This window comes from Lepidochelys olivacea, assembly GCF_965140295.1.
Source record: "Lepidochelys olivacea isolate rLepOli2 genome assembly, chromosome: 3".
In the NCBI taxonomy this organism is placed as follows: domain Eukaryota; kingdom Metazoa; phylum Chordata; order Testudines; family Cheloniidae; genus Lepidochelys; species Lepidochelys olivacea.
Genome location: NC_140413.1, coordinates 75,824,686 through 75,848,213, shown reverse-complemented (window position 1 = coordinate 75,848,213; position 23,528 = coordinate 75,824,686).

The following is a 23,528-nucleotide window of genomic DNA, read 5'->3' as shown; positions in this document are numbered from 1 at the left end:
AGGACTCCAGCAGTGGGGGAGCTTGGTGTTATACCCATAGAAAGCACAATGCCTTCAGTGGTGCTGGGGGAAGTGAGATAAGGAGTGGGTCTTTCACTCTTAAAGTGTGTATCCTGAAGGCTCCCTGGTAGCATATACTGGTGTGCGGGGAGCCAGGACCATTATTGCACATGTCAGACAATCCCAGTGCCTTGCAGTCTGAAGTGCAGCCAGCCATATTATGGTTGCCTGCTATGCACACATTATAGGTTGCGGGGAAGGATTTCCTTGCTACTTAAGTACACACACTCCGGGCTTGCCATAATTTGGCTCTAAGTGATTCAGTTCTGTCTAGCTGTGTCATGCTGTATTTTAAAGAGGGTTTCAGTCTCCTAATACTACTTTATCTTTAATTAAAGGGGGGGGTACCTAACTAGTAACAAATTTCACAGTAATTGTGGTTGAAATATCAAAATATGTAAACATCTGAAATTTCTTGAATTTTTTTGATGGTCAAAAACTTCATTTTCAACCTAGTTACATTTTTTTGGTTTTATCTCCCCCACCAAAAATTTTATTTTCAATGAAAATTTTCATTGAATGAAATTTTGATGAAAAACGTCATTAAAAATAAAAAATTGGGCATTTTTGACCTGCTCTAGCTTTAATGGAGTACTTATGGCACCTTAGAGACTAACCAATTTATTTGAGCATAAGCTTTCATGAGCTACAGCTCACTTGGACAATGAAGTGAGCTGTAGCTCACGAAAGCTTATGCTCAAATAAATTGGTTAGTCTCTAAGGTGCCACAAGTACTCCTTTTCTTTTTGCGAATACGGACTAACACGGCTGTTACTCTGAAATCTAGCTTTAATATTCACTATTACGTGGAACTTTAAATTCAACTTATTGTCAATTTTAATCCACGTGGGTCCAGAGCCTCAAAGGTATTCAGGTGCCTAATTCATATTGATTTCAATGGGAGGTAGGTGCCTACATACCTTTGAAGATCAGAGCGTTGGTGTTACATTGTGAATATGAAATGCTTGTTCATAGGAATTAGTGCTGGATTAAACAACACTGTCTGAGTCTGTGGTATCCTGTCCCTTGGGCCTGTCAGGATATTTCAAGATCCCTCAAAGCAGTCTGTCAGGCAATGGGACAGAAAAGTAACTGTAGTTTATCTTCAGCTTCTTGTTTGGTGGTAACTTTAATTTAATCATTTCATTTTTCTCTGTTCTTCTGCCTTTAAAGATATGGTGCTGCAAGAGGTCAATGTATTTGCTCCCTTTATTTGTGATTTTTAATTTTTTTAATTTACGCCATGTAAAATGCAGCCAGATAATACAGAGATGGGCTCCTTGTAAATAATTAATAGAATACTAATACCCCTAAGAAAATCAGAGAATCATGTGGTATAAAAAGCAGGCTTTGGTATAGTACTGTATTTTAAAGACTGGCCCCTCAAAAGTATAGAATGCAGAACTTATTTTTACCGAAATTCTGTTTGTTCATCCTAGGGCTACAACTCAATTCTGGCCTATTCTTTTCTCTGTACCTCTGTTTGTTTTCCCTCTGGTATCCCATGCTCGTATAATGGCAAACTGGCAGCAAAATAAAACACACTATTCCAGTCCAGTTTTGGGGGGTCAGAATCAGTGAAGGAGTGGCCTTTTGTGAGATAGGGTTGGAGAGAATGCAAACACTTTTTTGTTTTTGTTTTTCTGACAGGTTTCATGATGCCACCACGCTCTACCTTAAACTAGTGATATATCTCAATGGAAAGCATCACATCATTCACTGTTGCTTGAATAGTATACCTGGAATTTGAATGATTTTTCCTAAGTCAAAGATACACATCATTGCACCGCTATTGGCTACAACTACAAGATATTTTTTATAGATATTAAGGAACAGACATTACTACTTTTACATTGACACCATTGGGGGCTACTCAAGGGGGTAAGGAGCTACTCACTGTGAATAAAGGCATCAGAATCTGGCTCTTAGTATATGTCTACAATGCAATTAGACACCCATGGCTGCCCCATTGCAGCTGAACTTGTGCTCACGAGGCTCAGGCTAAGGGGCTATTTAATTGCAGTATAGATGTTCGAGTTCAGCCTGGAGCATGGGCTCTATGACCCTCTCACCTCGCAGGCACCTAGAGCCTGGGCTTCAGTCCAAGTCTGAATGTCTACACCGCAATTAAACAGACCCTTAGCTTGAGCCCAATGTGACATTCTGCACTCCAAAGCACCCCATATTGGTGCTGTAATTATGATATGTTTTGTACAAAGTGTGCCTTGTGAGGTATCATTCTAAAAGTCTTGATCTGCTAAACATTAATATCTCATTGGATTGTATGTGCTGTCATCGTATGTGAAGTTATAAAGTTTTGCTATGTAGGTGTTACAGAAAGATGTTGAGAAGTTGGAAACACTCACAACTAGCCTTTCAGGTACAATAATGAAGAAGCTAGATAGTGCTAATGGTTCATCAACAAACACAATGGGCCATGGAAAAGGCTTGTCCTCACCTGGGAACATTTCAGCCAGCCTATGTGTAATGGCTGTGATGACTCATTGGGAGCATATAAGGGCTTGTGACCAGATCACACAATACTGAACTCCATTGTACTTTTCCACAATCTGGGCTGGGAATCTGTCTTGGAACAAAGGGGTTCCTGCCATATGGAAAAACTATATAAGGGGGAAGTGACATTAGTAGGCCTCACTCCCCTACAAGACAACACTTGGAAACACTGGAGGAACAAAGACTGAACTGGGAAGGGGGTCCCAGGTGGGAAAGAAGAAAGTCCTGCCTGTGTAAGGAAGCTAAAACGTGTTTGTATCATCAGTCAGGGTGAGATATTGCTGATTCAAATCCTATCTAGCTTGTATAAGTCTTAGTTTGCAATTTTGTTTAATTTCCTAGGTAACCTGCTTTGATCTGTTTATCACTTATAATCAGTTAAAATCCATCTTTCTGTAGTTAATAAACTTGTTTTATGTTTTATCTTAACCAGTGTGTTTTTGAGTGAAGTGCTAGGAAATCTTACCTCTGGTAACAAAAGCTGTTGCATATCTTTCCCACATCGAGGGGGGAGTGGATTAATTAATGAGCTGGCATTGGACAGATTCCCATGCAGTACAAGATTGTATAATTCCGGGCTCATACTCCAGTAGGGGTGCAATGCTGGGGAGCTGGGAAATTGGCTGGTGACATTATCGTTGGTCCATGGCTCAGCTGGATGTGTGGCACCACTTGCTGTCATGTTTGGTGATAGCAGGGTCCAGAGAAGGCTGGCTGTGAGTCACCAGGTGAGCAGAGGGAGAGGCAAACTCAGCTGAATTGTCATGGGGCACAGCGGTTTCAAAGGCTCCCAGACTGTACCGTGGGGGTGACAACCTGTCACACCCAAGTCAGCTAGTGTGGGCCAGCCATGGGTTTTTAACTGCAGTGTAGACGTTCCCTAAGCCAAGTATCCTTGCAAAAATTGGCCTTCAGATTGGATCATTATGATGGACATTGATCAGTATTGTCTTTATTTTTCCATTGGTGTAGTCATGTTCCCTCATGCGTTTAAAATCATCCTTACTCTGGAGCCAGTTCTGCAGCATATGCTCATTACTGAGCTCAGTGGGACTGTTATTTGCATAAGTAAGTACTACTTGGTATAACACAGTGGAAAAAAGGTTGAAGTATCAAGCCTCCTATCGATAATCTTGCTAAAAAGAAACACTTCTTTGTTAAGAATAATACTGATGCCTATTTACAATATTGCAGAAAGTGAAGTGATGGAGTTAGTCTGTATTCACTGCATAGCGGTGAATTATAGCTTCTCAAACTGTCAGGGTTTCTTGACAGTTGTCTGTTTATAATATAAAGCTACTGAGAAGAGCACCTGGCATTTTAAATTCCTTGAGGACATTAGACATAAAACGAGCCTTTTGCTGTGATTCAAAAAGCCAGTTAAAGGCAAAATTTGGTCAACAACAGTCCATTTTTTGGAATGGTTAGATATGCCTAATGAAAGAAGATACCTATTTGTCATATCAATAGTCAATCCACAAGTTGGAATTTTCACAACTAGCAAATCAGCTGTTCATTTAAACAGGAGGATAATCCCTTTTGTAACATTGACAAAATAAGGGAAAACAAACAGCTCCTTAAAGAAAAGTCCATTCCCAGGCTTTTTCCAGAAAGTCTAGAGGCATCTTTACTATTTGTAAATGGAAAAAAATCATTTCAGAAAAGTAACCTCTACAACACTCCACCTCATTCCTGATTGTTCAAAGAACAATGTTGGCAAAAAGTTCATTCTTAGATTAAATTAATGGAAAAATGTTTAAGGTGATGACACATATCTAGGATGAAAAGAGCCTGTCTAATTCCACATTGATTCATTAATCCCAGGAACCTAATAAATCTATGCATCGTCTATTCCTGGTGCTAAACTCCTATATGAAGTATGGTCCTGTAATTATTCAGAAAAGGTATTTTACCTGCAAAGGTACTTAGAAACATGGTTTGGCTTTTTTTTGTGAATCAGACCTGAGACAAAAATATCAAGCCTTGGTAAATCTTAATGTACAGGGACACAAATATTTACTTTGATTCAGTGCTTTGAGTCTTTTAAGGCATTTGTGCAAGGTCAAATGAATGTAATAATGAAAGTACTGTAAGTGAATACAGGAATATGGCTCAGATACACATTTGATCCCAATATTGTTTTTAAAATGTAATGTCATTACCCAGGATTACAGATTCATAGGTGAGAAGAAGGCTTTTCTAATACATAGATACATTTGTTAATAATAATTAAGAAAGCCTTGACTCGTGATTTACAGAGTACTATCTCACAGCAGTACATAAACCATAGACAGACAGACAGATAAAGAAAACCTTGGATTCATTTTAAAGTTGTTCTTCTCTCTTCCACCCATTCCCTCCCACATAAACACTGGTAACTTGCAAGGGCATTTGATTCACAGAAATAAGGTAACCCGAGCTGCCTGGGCTCTCAGGCAAAATGTCTCAGCCTGCAGGCCCTGTAGCTTGAAAATGTTTTCCATGGAGTCCTTTGAGGAACTCACTACTTTCATAATCAATCTCATGGGCTCACAGATTTTATGGGCAGAAGGGACCACAAAATTAATCTAATCTAGCCTCCTTCATAACAGAGGCGATAGAACCTCACTCAGTAATTTCTTCATGGGGCCCAGAGCTTCTGTTTGCACTGTAACATATCTTTTAGAAAGATAACCTGTCTTGCTTTAAAGACCTTAAGTGATGGAGAATCCACCACATCCCTATCCATCACGTTATTCTAATGTTTAATTATCCTCCTCTTAAAAAAAAAAAGTGACTAATTTCTAATCTAGTTTCAGCTTCCAACTATTGGATCTCATTATGCCTTTTTTTCTGCCAGGTTAAGGAGCCTTCTACCATCAGAAATCTCTTCCCCTACACGGATACTTGTAGACCATGATCAAGTCATCTCTTACCGTTGTGGATAAATTACAGTAATTCAATGAAGCTTTTTTAGTGTCTCACTTTATGGCCGGTTTTCCAGACCTTGAGAATTTTTGTAGCTCTTTTCTGAATCCTTTCCAATTTTTTAAATTTCCTGTTGTTCACAACTTTGAGGGTCATGACTACTCTCCCTTTCTTTATAACTCCATGAGACAAGGCTGCCAAAGGTATTTTTATGGCCTAACATGGTCTTGTGGTATGGTAAAAGTAGAGAATCATTGATCTAGCTGTACTTGATTTTTTTCTGAGGCAGTTAGTTTTTTCACTTACAAAAGAAAAGGAAAAAAATCAGAGTGCACTGCTTTTATTATTTACTGCACTTATCTTCCAGCTGTTGAGGTGGAAATGGATAGCCTGACATACTGTGCCCATTACTCTTTCAGAGCCGGTCATCTAAGGCTAAAATATGCCTAAATAAAAAGTGGGAGGATGGTTAGAGGTGTTTCAAGAGTCTCATCTCCAGTTAGTTTCTTTAGATGCATCACTACCCAAGATTTTAATAGTTGGAGCAAAATCTTCTCAATTGTTGGAATGTTTTATTTTGTATGTTACTACCTGTTGCTGCAAGGGTTATGCAACATGAATTCCATTAAAACATCAAATGCAGATTCTTCTTCCACTTCAGAATTTTCCCCTTCTAGATCTTCTGTTCTTCCAGTTGCTTCAGGGAGCTTTATGGCTCAAAAAAATTAAAGTCTGGATCTATTTTCATTATGGAAGGATTTGTTAATTCTAGCTAGGCATTTCTCATTTTGCATTTACATTTGTCATCTTTTAAGCTAATTTTCAGTGCTGCAAAGCTATTTTAAATATTGTTTGAAGCCCTCCGTTGAACTCTTCTTAATACCACAGTTATGTTCTTCCAGCAATCTTTTCTTCAGTCCTGGAAGTGTCCAGTGATTGTCATCAGAGTATATTAGGTGGTAAAAGCTAGAGACATTTGTAACCATTTTTCTATACACAAATATAACCCCCCCCAATACTGTGACTGATTTTTCTCTTGCACTAAAAATATGAATACTTTTTTTTATTAAGAAGTAAAATAAACAAAACTTTCATGAGATGAAATGAAAGAGGAGATATTTGTGAGCACTCCTAGTCATTCAGCAAAAAACCCATTAGCAACTGAGTTTTCACTGCAAAAAAATCTTCAGAAAAATGTAAACTTGCAGTTGTAAACATATGTCTGAATAATTATTCTGACTTTATATCAAAAAGTCCACCTCTGCCAGTGTGGTGAGATTTTAATTTAGCATTCCCCCCACAGCTATGGAGGGCAAGGTTGATGATTGAGAGGGCAAGGTGACTTGGCTTCAAGGGCTATCTTTATTTGCATGAATGAGTAACTGTAAAGCACAGAAAATATCTTTAAGTAAATTCCGTCTGTCACTGACAGGGATCTAAATGGAATTATAGTGGCATGAAACCCTCTTTTGCTAATATAGATTTTTTTTCCCTGGGAAATATTTTCTCCCTTTCACCTCCATTATAAATCACTGAAAAAAAAGCTTGAGAACAAAACCAGAATTATCAAAGAGCAACCAGAAAACATGATTAAAAACAATTTAAAAAACCCACCCTGTATTTTACTGCTTTTGAAACAGGCCAGGTTGAAGCCACTGGAGGCAGAAGCCTTTTATTTAAAATCAGAACAGAATTAGATCAATGGTAGTGGTCTGCTAGTGTGCCTCGAAGATGATCTAGAGAGGACCACCTCCTATGAGTCGGATGATAGTTCAGCCTCCTTACTCATGTTAAGGCCAGATTTGAAATTGATGGGAATCTTTCTGTAAACTTTGATGGTCTCTGATTCCAGACATTACTCCTTAATTTCAGTGGGAGGAGTGGGTGCTGTGCGCGTCTGATAATCGTATTCTAGGAGTGTCAAGCTGGAGATCAAAAATCAGTGGCCTGTTTTGAGAAAGTGCTATAAGGGGCTTCCCCAAGGACACACGGAATGTCTGGGACACAACTAGGAATATAACCCCAATCACCTGACTTCGAATCCTGTGCTTTCACCACAAGACCATCTCCTAGCAAAACCTTTTAGGCTATTTGCCTTATGGGGGTGCTTGTAAAAGGCTGAGTTTTCAAATGGCAATAAGAGAATTAAACTCTTCTGAAACAGGTTTTTACAGATTGAAATGACGTACCATGTTGGTTGTCATAATCCCTCAGATTTATTCTGCATCTTCTCCAGTGAGTTATCTTTTGATCTTCCAGAAGCATTCAAACATACCACAATAAATGCTCTAGTCCCATCACACTAGATTATTATTTACACATCATTTTTAATAACTGGTGATTTTTAATTTATTCCCCGAGTTACTGGAAACATACTCCAGATGTCTTAATTACATTTTAAAGTCGTTCTCTCAAACCATTACATGACAAAATGTCCCTAAATCCTTCTCTTCTTAGCTTTGTTTCCCCACAACATTAACTCTGGGACACACAAGCAGAGACGTTTTAATGAAACATCAGACATCAAAAAGACTTGGAGTTCTTTATGAAATCTTAATAACTTTATTTGATGAACTGTAATCAGAAAAGTTTCTGATTTTTTCATGACTTTGTTTGTGTTTCACTGAGGACATACTCTACATGTGGTAATATGAAAGACTTGTTCTTGTGAGGGAGTATTGTTAAATGTTTGATGTTGTATCAGTCTAAACTCTCATGGTGAAGAGCTTTGCTATTGAGTTGCTCCCCAAGATATGAAGTGTCTCAAATTGCTTTTCTCATATCAGGTTTCAGAGTAGCAGCTGTGTTAGTCTGTATTCGCAAAAAGAAAAGGAGTACTTGTGGCACCTTAGAGACTAACCAATTTATTTGAGCATAAGCTTTCGTGAGCTACAGCTCACTTCATCCATGATGCATCCGATGAAGTGAGCTGTAGCTCACGAAAGCTTATGCTCAAATAAATTGGTTAGTCTCTAAGGTGCCACAAGTCCTCCTTTTCTTTTCTCATATCAGTACTTCATCTGTTGCAGTATTGTTATTTTTCTGATCTTTTTTTAAAGAAAACATTTGTTTGTAGAAAACTTAGAGGCATAATTTTAAAAAGAGCTAGAAAACTCTGCCAATTGGAATAGCTAGCACAAGGATTATTGGAAAGTTTTTTGTAATCCTAAATACTTGATGTAGAGGTCAATGTCTTTTTAATAATGTGATTTGCTATAACACAGATGAGATGAATCTATTAGAATTTACTGCAAGATACCAAGGGCAGTGACCCCAGCACTCTTACTTTTTGGGTTATTGGATCAGCAATGCATAATATAGCTGACCTACTGTCAGGGCCGGCTCTACCGTTTTTGCTGCCCCAAGCAGAGAAAAAAACGGTCGCTGCCTAATTGCCGCCGCAGACGACAGAAGAGAGAAGCTATGGCCGAATTACCGCCGTGGATGGCAAAAGGGAGAAGCTGCCGCTGAATTTCCACCACCATGGAAACACTGCCGCCCCTTTCTGACTGCTGCCCCAAGCACCTCTTTGGAATCTGCCTCCTGTAACTGATTTTGGAGAGTGAAGTTGGAGTGTGAATTATTGTAGAATTCCTAGAGCCCCTCTCCTGTTGGTGGGTTCCACAGAATATTATATGAAATTGTAACACAGTCGCTGTCTTACCTGAAAATACGTACGTCAGCCAGAAGAGTGATGTGACAGTCAAAAATCAGGAGCTCAGAACTGGATATGTAGATTATTATAATTTTTATTAGCCAGTTGTCAGTAAAAATGATAAATTATTACCTTCTATTCTCCCAGTCATGTGCAGAAACCATGAATACATTGACAAATCCCATTGCAAAATACCTACAGAATTTACAAGTATTTGTAAATGTGGTGGTTTCACCTTGATTACAATAATGTTTTTTGACAGTTCCTGACTTCCCTTTGTACGCGCTACTGTACTGAAGATGACCTAAATGAATGGGAATATAAAAAAGATTTATTTAAAATGTTCAATATTTAAAGCCTTTAAATTCTCACAACTTCGCCACTAAACATCTATATTTAGGATAATTTCAGTGTTTTTCTTCTCAGCGGTGTCAAATATTACTAATGATGAGAGAGTATTAGGGAATATGACCAAACTGCTAAGGGTTTGTCTACGCGGGGAAACAGATTGGCATAACTAGACCACTATCATTACACTGATAAAACTCCCTGTGTGGATGCTCTTATTATGGAATAAGAGTGCCATTTTCTGGTTTAATTTATATCTCTTTGAAGGTGGTACATTACACAGAAAGCACTCTTATTCTGGATTAGGAGTGTCTCCACAAAGAGTCATACTGGAATAATGATAGCAGAATATCAGTATAATGATGCTGGTAATTTTCCCCATGTAGACAAGCCCTACGATGTGAATATTGTTGGTTCTCATATTTCATTGGCATCCACCATGTTGCTACTGATCCATGATATTTAAATGAAAGTCACTATATTATTATCTTGCAGAAATGATACTCATTAAAATAAAAATGATGTTTACAAGCTGTTTACTGAGTCAAATGCAAGCACATCAAGCAAAGTTAGTTATAAAAGCAATTGTACTCAACAATCTGACAAATACCTGCATCTTTGTCCCCCCTTTTGCCATTACTCTGGTCAATGGCGCTCTAGTGGATGATAATGCATGTGATATGGACCACTGAAATGAACAGGGATTATCTATACTACACTAAAAATTGAACAGTGATACCTGTATGTGGAAACTCAGTCAAGGCTTTAGCTGTGTTTAGGGACATGCTTAAGGGAATTCTGCCACTTCAAAATTGTATTTGTAACCACATCCAGGACGCTGGCTGGGTCTTCCGACACAGTCACATGTGCAGTGCAGATGAGTTCTTTGTGCTCAGAGTTATCCTCTTTGCACATGTTATTAACAATCACTGAAATTTCACTGAATCCTTTCTACTTCTGCAGTTGCTAATGAGAGAGATGCTGTTTCAGGAATTATTGAGTGTCCAGCATTATAATTTGCTTTTTGTTTTATGTAATATATCTCTGCATAGAATTGCAGGAGAACTATTTGTGTTTGACTTTTTTATCCTTATTTTTCCATAAGCTTACTGTTAAACTACAATGTTAGATATAGTTTTACAAGGATTGTAACACAAATTCTATGTTAAGTTTGATTGTTTTTACATTTGGGTTATGTACATGACATATATGTAAATGTGTGTAGTGGGTTTTGTATTTTACAATATACATGTTTAAATCTGAAATCCATACCACTGATTTAAATAACTAATGAGTGTTTGTATTGTAAGAAAGAATTAGGGCATCCTGTGATGCATAATTCATTGGCACAAGTATATTTTTAAGTGAAAGAGTGGGTTAGATAAGCAAGAAAATCTAATGTTTAAATACTGGTATCCTTATTCATGTTGAATGGTACCTCACTACAAAAACAAAACACTGAAGTCATGGGACAATTCATTGGATAAGGCGCTACTCAAAGTGAGTTGGAGTATCAGATTATGATACACAGGTTAAGGGTACATTATTCTGTACTACTGCTGGATGGACTGAGCAACTGCTCCTTAGATTTTCCAAGGAGATTAGGGGAGTTAGTGCCCACTTCCCATTGAATTCAATGGGCACTTAACTTCCCTAGATCCCTCGGAAAATACCAGGATGCACCTTTTGGTTTCTTTATGAAAAGGTGTGTGTGTGTGTATTTGAAAATTAGAGAGGGAATATCATGTCTTCACCCTGCCAGCCAGTAAAGAGAAGGGGCCAAGAAGCACAACTCATATTTAACACCTTTGCTTTCAGAGGAGTTAAACCAGAGATGAGCTTTTTCAGGGAGAAGCGTTTTGCTTTGGTTCACAAGAAAAAATGTACTGATGTATTTGCAAGAAGTGTGAGAACAAGTATTTCCAGACTTCAGAGAACAAATACTGATTATCAAAAATATCGACATAATCAATTATCGAAATCAAAATGATTATCGAAAGGTGATATGTAATTTCAGCAAGGACCTTATTCTACAGTTCTTAGACAAGCAGCCCCTCATTGACTTGTGAGAGGAGTTCAGGATCAAGCCCGTAAATAGTTGTCAGATCACAATATTTTTCTGGGCCTTAAGTCGAATTTCAGAATAGTTCTATAAAACCCATGACAACTAAGAATTAGATATCACTCTTGAACATAAGAAGTTAAATCTTCAAGTTCAATATACAGAAAAAGTTGTTTTAAAATCATGGCTGTCTAATGTAACTTTCAAAGTATTGGGCTCTTTACAAAAAAATCCAATATTCTGTGTTCTATCCAGTTTAGGGCACTGCTCGAAGGCATGGCAAAACAACTCTTACTATGAGACTTCTGTTGATCCCTGGCTTTCCACTCCACTGAAGTCCTTTAGTAAAACCCTTAGGATATACATGTTGCTCTCACTCATTTCTTGGCTCCAAGGAACAACATTATGTAGAAGAAATACTGAACTAATTTTTTTGGAAATATGCAAAAATTCTGTGAGCAAGCTTGTTTCACTAGGGGAAGAGACTGCAAAATCACTGAGCAGCTGCATTACAGAATGGCAGCTGAATGAAGCCAAAATATTTAATCACTAGCTATGTAACATGGTGTATGCACAAAGGATAATTCTTAGCAAAATTCTACATTAACTTTTTTACTTTTGTTTTATTTCCAGCTCTGTTACTAACTCACTGTGTGACCTTGAATAAAAGTCAGTTAGGTGCAAGTTTTCAAAAGTTCCTAACTCCTATTTTAAAAAGTGACTTAAACACTTTTGAAAATAGAACTTAAGTTCCTAAGTCATTTAGGCCCAGAGTTGTAAAGTTATTTAGGCATTGCTGTACTCAGCATTGCAGCATTTGACTGTCAATGGGATTTTGGCTCCTAAGAATCTGAATCCCTTTAAAAATGAGACTTAGAAGTCTAAGACAGTTAGGTATTGCAAAGCTGATAACTGCAATGTCTAAGTACCTTTAAAATTCTGGGTCTTAGGCACTTCTGAAAATTGAACTCTTCATCTCTGTTCCTCATATGAGGATCATACCCACTTTTGCAGAGCATACAGCTATCATGGTGATGGATGTGGCATAAGAACCTAAATAAAGTATAAGATTTGATTATAGTTAATAATAATAATAATTAATTACTAATATTAATGCTTAAAGCTAGATATATACTTAACTATCCAAAACTTTTATATGAATTTACTGCTATGTATGATGGTTTCCATTAATATTTTTACCATGTTGACTTTGCAAGTAGGTGTTTGTAACACAGAAGTCCATTTGGGTTCACTACTCTGTCAGCAACGCTTGTCAGGCCTGACAAACTCACTAAACCTCACACATTGTTTGCTATTCAAAAGGTGATATGTAAAATATCATTTGAAATCTAATAACACACATGTGATTAATATAATAATAAAATGTATGTATTAACACTATATAAGGCATTATGGATACTCATTGATATTAGGCTTTACAGTCTGTGCCCAAAGAAAGGGAGAAACAGGTCTCTCCCAGACAGGAGGAGAAGTCACAGCTATTTGCCTGTCTCCTATGTAAATTAAGCCCAGTAGAATCAAAACAAACAAAGTACCATTTATGTAGCGGGGGATGGGAAACCCACAGGAAAGGAAAAAACATCATCCCGGCGCTTGAAGAAAGGTCATTGAACTTTGGAAGCAATAAGTAAAGACAGAAGCCATCTTTGGCTTCCATCACTAGACAGACACAAGGAAACAAAGCTCAACAAAGCGCAAGCTGAGAAAGATGGGCCCTTCAACCAAGGAACGGGGGGGTTGAAATTCTGCATATAGCTGAGAAGACTGCTTAGGCAAAGCTCTTTTACACGTAGGAAGACACAGGAAGCCAGCATCTTGTACTACTGTGGAATGTCCAACTAGGGCTGGGAAGAGGAATGACTGGTGAGAGAAACCATCTTGAACAAAGTTTGTACCTTGCTCAATTAAGTTTTAGACTTCTAGATGTGTGTTTTCACTTTTGTTTTTAACCCTTTCTAACTTTATTCCCTATATTTGAACTCACTTATTCCTAGGTATATTTTGTTAATAAATTTGCTTTATTTTTACAATAAACCAGATAGTGTTGTATTTGAAAGGAAGGCTGTATCTACCCCAGTTAAGTTAATATATAATGTTTTTGTGCCTTTGATGGAGTAACACACCTTATTATTTTCCTGAGCTGTCCAGCAGAGGCTGGATGCTTCAAGGTACACAATTTTGGTGAAATTTGGGACTGGGCGTGTGTTGGGGTCATCTTGCTGGCGTAACCCAGGCTGGTGGAAGCAGTGTGGGACTGTAGACAGGCTGCAGGGGTCAGAGCTGCTGAACCCAGGCTGTCTAGGACATAGACCCGCAGTAATCTACGTACTTGTAGGATGGCTGTGAGCATCCCAGTCTGGGAGCTATAGCAGCAAAGAATTTGTAAGGTACCCAGGGTTGCAGGGCAAGTGGTGACACAACTCCTTACTGGTTTGGATTGCACTCCAGAATCAGAATGTGACAGTGTTGCAACAGGGTATACATATTTCCTATACTACTAATAGGGAGTATTGTGCATAAAGTGATAGTATTAATTAATTGGTAAGGCATTTCTGAAGGTTTTAATAGTGATCACTGCATAGAAGTTCTCCTCCTCCTAGAAGACATGTCACGAAAGAGGCTCCTAAATTAATCCAACCAAGCAAAATTGTGGGTTCTTTTATTTTATGCTCTGCCAGATAGCGCAGAAGCAAACGTGATGTTTCAGTTGCATGAAACCTCATGTTGTTTTGTTCTGTTTTTATTCTGCATGTGAATTTAGTGTTTCTGAAAGTTGCTAACCTATTTGATTCCTGGATTGGTGGGCAGAGCCCACCAAAGCATGAAAGACCTGGCAAAATGAGGGAGGGGCCACAGAGCCCATAACTCAAGAGATTTATGAGGGACAAAGGAAAAATAACCAGGGACCGTGGCAGGTCACAGCAAATGGGCAAACATAAAGACTGATGTCCTTTAACCATAGAAAATAACACTAGATGGGCTGCAGCCATTCAAGTTTCCATTCACTGCCATGTCAATTGTCTCAATACTAATCAGAAGTAAGCAACTCTAGGGTTTAGGGTATTCAGTCTCCATGCCCAGTAAATTCTTGACCACTATGTTGGAACTATTTAGCACCAATTTGATATAGGATTTTGAGATGTGGATGCTTTGACACTGAGGTCTCAAAACTCATTGCACATGTAGCAGGCTGCTGAATAGCCAGGGAATGGTAATAACTTTTCAGTCACTACTGACGTGCATCAGATTTTGCAAGTGATTTAGAAGTAGAAGGATCTGATTCCATTACTAGTTCCTTGTGTCATCTAGTCCTCTTACTTTTCCTTGTCTTGGAAAAAGGCTCCAATGGCTAACATTTAGACATGACTGCTTCTCTGCTTGCTATTGATTATATTTTTGGAGTTAAGAACATATTTTAGAGAGAAAGGAGAAGATAAATTGTTTAGATTACAAACCAGGAATAGGAAACATCCACAAGTTATAGAAACAATTATTTTAAAACATCAGAATTGAAAATACATTTCTCTTGTATTCACCTAAGTTCCAGGCTGTTTTTATGACTGATGATATCACTTGGTAAAATCTAATGCAGTGCAGTGAATGCAGCTGCTAATCCCCTTTAATGATACCTTCCTAAGTGTTAATATAATGTGTTATGTCATGAGAGAAGATGACACCTGAAACACAGATTTCGGTAGGTAAAAAAAGCTTTTGTGTTCAATTTCAAAAATTACTTGGAAATTATTCTTGTGGAGATGTACACTGTTACTTTAAGGATTTTGAACCTTTTGTGGCTTTGAGGGGCTATTGTTGTTTATCAAAGCATCCTCATCACTGTCTATATTGTTTCTTCAAGTCTATCTGCAATGGTGAGTGCTGGGGAATACTGTGAATCTTTTCCCTCCCCCTCCCCACTGGTGAATAAATGCTCTCTGAGTTTGCCTCTGGTGTAACAGAACCCTGCAGGGACTGGCTAGATTTCATCACTGGCATGTGTTCCCTATGGACAGATAGACTATATTTCCTAGGCACTCTCTACTGATGTGAGGGGAGTAATAACTGCTGGATGAGTTGGACAATTTCCTGGCGCAAGTGCTAGAGGAGCCAACTAAGGGGGGTGCTTTTCTTGACCTGCTGCTCACAAACCGGGTAGAATTAGTGGGGGAAGCAAAAGTGGATGGGAATCTGGGAGGCAGTGACCATGAGTTGGTTGAGTTCAGGATCCTGACGCAGGGAAGAAAGGTAAGCAGCAGGATATGGACCCTGGACTTCAGGAAAGCAGACTTCGACTCCCTCAGGGAACGGATGGCCAGGATCCCCTGGGGGACTAACTTGAAGGGGAAAGGAGTCCAGGAGAGCTGGCTGTATTTCAAGGAATCCCTGTTGAGGTTACAGGGACAAACCATCCCGATGAGTCGAAAGAATAGTAAATATGGCAGGCGACCAGCTTGGCTTAATGGTGAAATTCTAGCGGATCTTAAACATAAAAAAGAAGCTTACAAGAAGTGGAAGGTTGGACATATGACCAGGGAAGAGTATAAAAATATTGCTCGGGCATGTAGGAATGATATCAGGAGGGCTAAATCGCACCTGGAGCTGCAGCTAGCCAGAGATGTCAAGAGTAACAAGAAGGGTTTCTTCAGGTATGTTGGCAACAAGAAGAAAGCCAAGGAATGTGTGGGCCCCTTACTGAATGAGGGAGGCAACCTAGTGACAGAGGATGTGGAAAAAGCTAATGTACTCAATGCTTTTTTTGCCTCTGTTTTCACTAACAAGGTCAGCTCCCAGACTGCTGCGCTGGGCATCACAAAATGGGGAAGAGATGGCCAGCCCTCTGTGGAGATAGAGTTGGTTAGGGACTATTTAGAAAAGCTGGACGTGCACAAGTCCATGGGGCCGGACGAGTTGCATCCGAGAGTGCTGAAGGAATTGGCGGCTGTGATTGCAGAGCCATTGGCCATTATCTTTGAAAACTCGTGGCGAACCGGGGAAGTCCCGGATGACTGGAAAAAGGCTAATGTAGTGCCAATCTTTAAAAAAGGGAAGAAGGAGGATCCTGGGAACTACAGGCCAGTCAGCCTCACCTCAGTCCCTGGAAAAATCATGGAGCAGGTCCTCAAAGAATCAATCCTGAAGCACTTGCATGAGAGGAAAGTGATCAGGAACAGCCAGCATGGATTCACCAAGAGAAGGTCATGCCTGACTAATCTAATCGCCTTTTATGATGAGATTACTGGTTCTGTGGATGAAGGGAAAGCAGTGGACGTGTTATTCCTCGACTTTAGCAAAGCTTTTGACACTGTCTCCCACAGTATTCTTGTCAGCAAGTTAAGGAAGTATGGGCTGGATGAATGCACTATAAGGTGGGTAGAAAGCTGGCTAGATTGTCGGGCTCAACGGGTAGTGATCAATGGCTCCATGTCTAGTTGGCAGCCGGTATCAAGTGGAGTACCCCAAGGGTCGGTCCTGGGGCCGGTTTTGTTCATAATCTTCATAAATGATCTGGAGGATGGTGTGGATTGCACTCTCAGCAAATTTGCGGATGATACTAAACTGGGAGGAGTGGTAGATACGCTGGAGGGGAGGGATAGGATACAGAAGGACCTAGACAAATTGGAGGATTGGGCCAAAAGAAATCTGATGAGGTTCAATAAGGATAAGTGCAGGGTCCTGCACTTAGGACGGAAAAACCCAATGCACAGCTACAGACTAGGGACCGAATGGCTAGGCAGCAGTTCTGCGGAAAAGGACCTAGGGGTGACAGTGGACGAGAAGCTGGATATGAGTCAGCAGTGTGCCCTTGTTGCCAAGAAGGCCAATGGCATTTTGGGATGTATAAGTAGGGGCATAGCGAGCAGATCGAGGGACGTGATCGTTCCCCTCTAGTCGACATTGGTGAGGCCTCATCTGGAGTACTGTGTCCAGTTTTGGGCCCCACACTTCAAGAAGGATGTGGATAAATTGGAGAGAGTCCAGCGAAGGGCAACAAAAATGATTAGGGGACTGGAACACATGAGTTATGAGGAGAGGCTGAGGGAGCTGGGATTGTTTAGCCTGCAGAAGAGAAGAATGAGGGGGATTTGATAGCTGCTTTCAACTACCTGAAAGGGGGTTCCAAAGAGGATGGCTCTAGACTGTTCTCAATGGTAGCAGATGACAGAACGAGGAGTAATGGTCTCAAGTTGCAGTGGGGGAGGTTTAGATTGGATATTAGGAAAAACTTTTTCACTAAGAGGGTGGTGAAACGCTGGAATGCGTTACCTAGAGAGGCGGTAGAATCTCCTTCCTTAGAGGTTTTTAAGGTCAGGCTTGACAAAGCCCTGGCTGGGATGATTTAACTGGGAATTGGTCCTGCTTTGAGCAGGGGGTTGGACTAGATGACCTTCTGGGGTCCCTTCCAACCCTGATATTCTATGATTCTATGATTCTATGACTCTTTCTCTACAGAGAGGTGCCTAAGATTTGATTATAATAAAACTGCAAACGTTACAGAATATGTCCCCCGAATTATACGTAGGAGTCCTCTATTTATAGCTTACATTATATGAGCTTTGTCTTTCTCTTTCGTAACAACCATTGCTAGTCAGTCACATAGGCTCAGTGCCTTATTTTAGAAGTTATGCCGATCAGTTAATTTGAGACAAGGGAAATGCAAGACACTTTGCTGTTGCTGTCTGTCAAGGTTCCTCCCCCACTCTGAACTCTAGGGTACAGATGTGGGGACCTGCATGAAAAACCTCCTAAGCTTATCTTTACCAGCTTAGGTTAAAACTTCCCCAAGGTACAAAATATTACCCCCGTTATCCTTGGAATGGCCGCTACCACCACCAAACTAATACTGGTTACTGGGGAAGAGCTGTTTGGACGCGTCCTTCCCCCCAAAATACTTCCCAAAACCTTGCACCCCACTTCCTGGACAAGGTTTGGTAAAAAGCCTCACCAATTTGCCTAGGTGACTACAGACCCAGACCCTTGGATCTTAAGAACAATGAACAATCCTCCCAACACTTGCACTCCCCCTTTCCTGGGAAATGTTGGATAAAAAGCCTCACCAATTTGCATAGGTGACCACAGACCCAAACCCTTGGATCTGAGAACAATGAAAAAGCATTCAGTGTTTTACAAGAAGACTTTTAATAAAAAATAGAAGTAAATAGAAATAAAGAAATCCCCCCTGTAAAATCAGGATGGTATATATCTTACAGGGTAATTAGATTCAAAACCATAGAGAACCCCTCTAGGCAAAACCTTAAGTTACAAAAAAGATACACAGACAGAAATAGTTATTCTATTCAGCACAGTTCTTTTCTCAGCCATTTAAAGAAATCATAATCTAACACATACCTAGCTAGATTACTTACTAAAAGTTCTAAGACTCCATTCCTGTTCTGTCCCCGGCCAAGACGACTACAGACAGACCCTTTGTTCCTCTCCCTCCTCCCAGCTTTTGAAAGTATCTTGTCTCCTCATTGGTCATTTTGGTCAGGTGCCAGCGAGGTTACCTTTAGCTTCTTAACCCTTTACAGGTGAGAGGAGCTTTCCCCTGGCCAGGAGGGATTTCAAAGGGGTTTACCCTTCCCTTTATATTTATGACACTGTCTAAGTAGGCAAGACAGACATCGATGTTTTTCAAAAGCTTAAACGGCACAGGATTGAGAATCTATCTTAGGTACTTATATGTTCCCCAATGCCACAGTATCTATGCGACTCCCAATTTTAATGTGTTTCTCCTCACATCACCCTCATGAATCCCCCATTTTTCAGCTATAGAACTGAAGCACAGAAAGGTTAAAGTGACTTGCCTAAAATCACAGAGCAAGTGTCAGGTGGAGTGGGGACTTGAACACAGCTCCCTCAAGTTCTAGGCTAGTGGCCTAACCACTGGATCACATTGTTAGTTAGTGGTAGATTCTATATGTAGGCAGAGTTGTTTCATCTAACCCTGATTCAGTAACATATTATGACTTAAAACTGGTCAGCAACATTTAACAAAAAATGGTGTCATTTTGTTTCCTTTTTTTCTGAGTGATTCTGCTTATTACTGAGCATGGTCATCGTGCTTAACAGAATGTAGAGGAGGAAAAGGAGCTTACAGTCTAACCTGGACAGACAATCTAGTTCAGTCACAAATGAAATACTGGATCACCATGGACTGGGAGGCCTAATTACAAATTGATTTATATAGTCTTCTAAAAGCTTTTTTTGATGGCGGATTTCTCATGGAAAGATGCATGGAGCATGTGTGTTTTAAGGAGCAGTTTGAACAAAGAGAACGTTGGTAGTCCAGCAGTTCTCAGTCACATCAAGTATAATCTTTAACTGCTGTTATGCATGCCTATCACATATGGTGTACCACATCCAGGGCACTAAATGCCCCAGTAACAACTATGTGGGTAAAACCATGTAATCACTATGCTCTTGAATGAACTCTCACAGAAAATTCTCATAGATAAGAGAAAAACACCCTACCACCTGTAGGGGAATACTTTCAGAAAATGATCACTCCATATCTGACCTCTCCATCCTCATCCTCAAAGGAAACTTGTACAACACCTTCAAAAGATGAGAATGGGAGCTTACATTTATAACTTTGCTAGACATTAAAAGTCATGGTCTTAATAAAAAGACTGCTTCTATGGCTTATTACAACAATTGGTACTCCTGGGAGGGATTCTGCATGTCTGTGTGCCTACATAAAACACCCCCCTCCCCTGCAGAATTCCCATGCTTCCCTGCAGAAAACAGCAGGAAAGCTGCATCGGGAGGGGGAGGGGCAGGGGTGACCATGGGCTCAGTTTAAATAGAGGTTAGGTATGGGGGGAGGCTCACAAGGCTCACAAGGTTACATGCCATTGCCCCCCACTCATTTCTGCAAGCGCAGAGCTGCCCAGCTGAAGGAGGCTGCCTCTCTGCTCTGCTGATTCTGAAGCTGAATGCCACCTCCTGGGTCCTAGTGTCAGTCATGATCCCCTTCTGCGTGCTGGGAGCCTTCCTGTTTTGTGTTTCAACAGTGAGTGCATGCAGTGGGGCTGGGTACGGGGGATGGGAGAAATGAGGGAAGGGGGTAGGATGGGGGAAAGAGGCAGTGGGAAAGGAAAGGGGTGGAATATGGCAGTGGGAGGGGAATGTGGGAGTGAAGAGAAGGGGATGGAGAAGAAAAGGGGATAGGGGAACTGTGGGGGGAAGCGGGAGCCCGGCATGCAGTGTCCCCTCGGCAGCAGCTGGGGTTCCCCCATTAAGCAGGCCCATCAAACCCTCACCCTGACAAGCCCTACCGCCCTACACCTGGACCCCTCAGATAAGCCCCACACACCAGTTCCCCACCCCATTGATCCCCAACCAGCTGCACCTTGGATCCCCACCATGGGCAGTGGGTATAATAGGCCAGAGGAGGCTCTGCCTCCCCTAGCGCAGCCACTGCCATGGGACCCTGCTTGCAGGTTTGGCTGGGGAAATTTTTGCTTTTTATTATGCCCCATGCAGGTTCCGGGGAGGCTGAGGAGCCAGTATGTGCTATTCAGCTTCCTGGGTTCATTAGTAATCTCCCTGGGCTCCAGGGAGATTACTGATGAACCTGAGATGCTAAGTAACACATACCACCTCCTCAGCTGCCCCAGAACCTGTATGGGGCATAGCAAAAGCTCAGGTTCTTCTTCTGGAAGAGAGAAGAAGAGAAGAGCTTTTGAATTTTTGCAGGGCAGCTTGGGGGCTGCGGAGGGGAGGCGCGGCTGTGGGGGCTCCGGCCAGCCTGGGGCTCCTCTGAGCAGGTTGGGGGCGGGCTCAAGACTCCGGCTGGCCTGGGGTTCCTCTGGCTGTGGGTGGAGGAGGGATAGCAGGTCTCAGAGCTCCAATGGCAGGGAGGGGGGGTCTCAGGGTGTACAGCATTATTCATGCATTTATGTTTTAATATGTTTTGCTCTGATTTATGTCTGTGTGGTATCTTGTATTATTTACCTGGGAAATGGGAATGTCAAAAAGTTGTTAAAATCACCATCTTGAATGGTGTCTAGTAGTTGTTTGGCAGCCATGATGCCTACCCTTCTCTTTGGAACCTTGGCGCCCTTTTGTTTGAGTTTGGCGCTCTTTTGTGGAAAGGCAGGAAAAGGACTAGTCAGGTGATCACTAATCTGCCTAGAGCAGAGGTGGGCAAACTATAGCCCGTGGGCCATATCCAGCCCACGGGACCATCCTGCCTGGCCCTTGAGCTCCTGGCCAGGGAGGCTAGCCCTCGGCCCTTCCCCTGCTGTCCCCCCTCACCCTCCCGCAGCCACACCGCTGCGCAGCTGCTAGTCCTGCCACTCTGAGCGGCATGGTAAGGAGGTGGGGAGTGGGGGGGGTTGGATAAGGGGCAGAGGGTTCTGGGGGGCAGTCAGGGGACAGGGAGCAGTTGGATAAGGGGCAGAGGGTTCTGGGGGGTAGCGGTCAGTGGACAGGGAGCAGGGGGGGTTGGATAGGGGGTGGGGTCCCGGGGGGGTGGTTAGGGGTGGGGATCCTGAGAGGGGGCAGTCAGGGGACAAGGAGCAGGGGGGGTTGGATGGGTCGGAAGTTCTGAGGGGGGAAGTCAGGGAGCGGGAAGTGGAAGGTGGCAGATAGGGGGCAGGGCCAGGCTGTTTAGGGAGGCACAGCTGTCCCTACCCAGCCCTCCATATAGTTTCACAACTTCAATGTGGCCCTCGGGCCAAAAAGTTTGCCTACCCTGGCCTAGAGACTGTAGGAGATAAAATCCCCACACACAGGCTCTAGAGTGTGGGCCTCCCTAGTGGCAGCCCGCCTTTGTGTCATAGGATCAAGAACCACCAGAAGATCTCTGAGACATACCACCACAGCTACTTACCTGAGAAGTGATCCTGATCCAGTAGTCATCAAAGGTCCGAATCCTGCCTGCACCGCCTGTCATTCCCAAGTGCAGTGGTAGGTTCAGATCCAATATCTCGAGGCTGAGGCAGACGAACTTTGATCTGTAAAGTATAAGTACCTTTGTCATTTGTAGAGGGAGAGGGTTCTGGGCTTCATGCCCAGAGATATATTGTCCATATACTTACCTTATGTTAAATGAAGGACCTTTTTAGTTTACCTTTTCTTGTCCCTTATCCTTATTTGCACTGAGATCAATTAGGTGATAGATCCTAATTCAGGGACAGCCGCACCTGTGACTTCTTAGCGGGGATCCATAACATCCTCAATTTCTCCCCCCGCATTGATACATTGCAACAGGGGCTCCGGCCATGGGGAATGGAGGAGGTCTTGGGGCTCTGGCCGTGGAAGTGGAGGGTTTAGGCTGTGAGGGGGAACAGTGGGTCTCGGGGCTCTGGCTGCAGAGGGGAGTCTGGGGGTCTTGGGGCTCTGGGTGCGGAGGGAGGGCAGGGGGGATTGGGCTGCAGGGGGTGAGGGGCTCAGGGAGGAGGTGGAAGGGGTGAAGCCAAGGGCTAGCCTCCCCTAAGGGGGGCTCCACCTGCCGCCCATGTCCCCCACCCCAGACCCTACTGAGCCCCCCACACCCAGACCCCCCTTGTGAGCCCCAACCACCTTCCCCTGGATCCCCTGCAGAGTCCCATTGCCCTGCACCCAGAACCCCCCAATGAGCCCCTGTGCATCCAGATCTCCCACTGAGCCACTCACACCCAAATTGTCCTACACAGAAACCTCTTACCCCACACCTGGATCCCCCCACACTAAGCCCCTCCACACTTGGATCCTGCTGGGCTGAGCCTGCTCACCCATTCCTGGTGTACCTGGTGCAGAGGGGCAGGGCCCCAGGGTGTTTCTGGGGCAGGCCCAGCCCTTGCACTGTGTCAGGGTCAGGTGCAGCCTCATTGCCAAGTACCTGTACCGGGGCAGATGGGGGCTTCAGGGTGATCTCCCACCTCAATGTAGTCAGTGGCCTGTGCTCCCTACTGCCATGATGGAGCCACATTTATTTACTGACCAATAAAATTTGCAGAATTTTGCAGAATTTTAAAA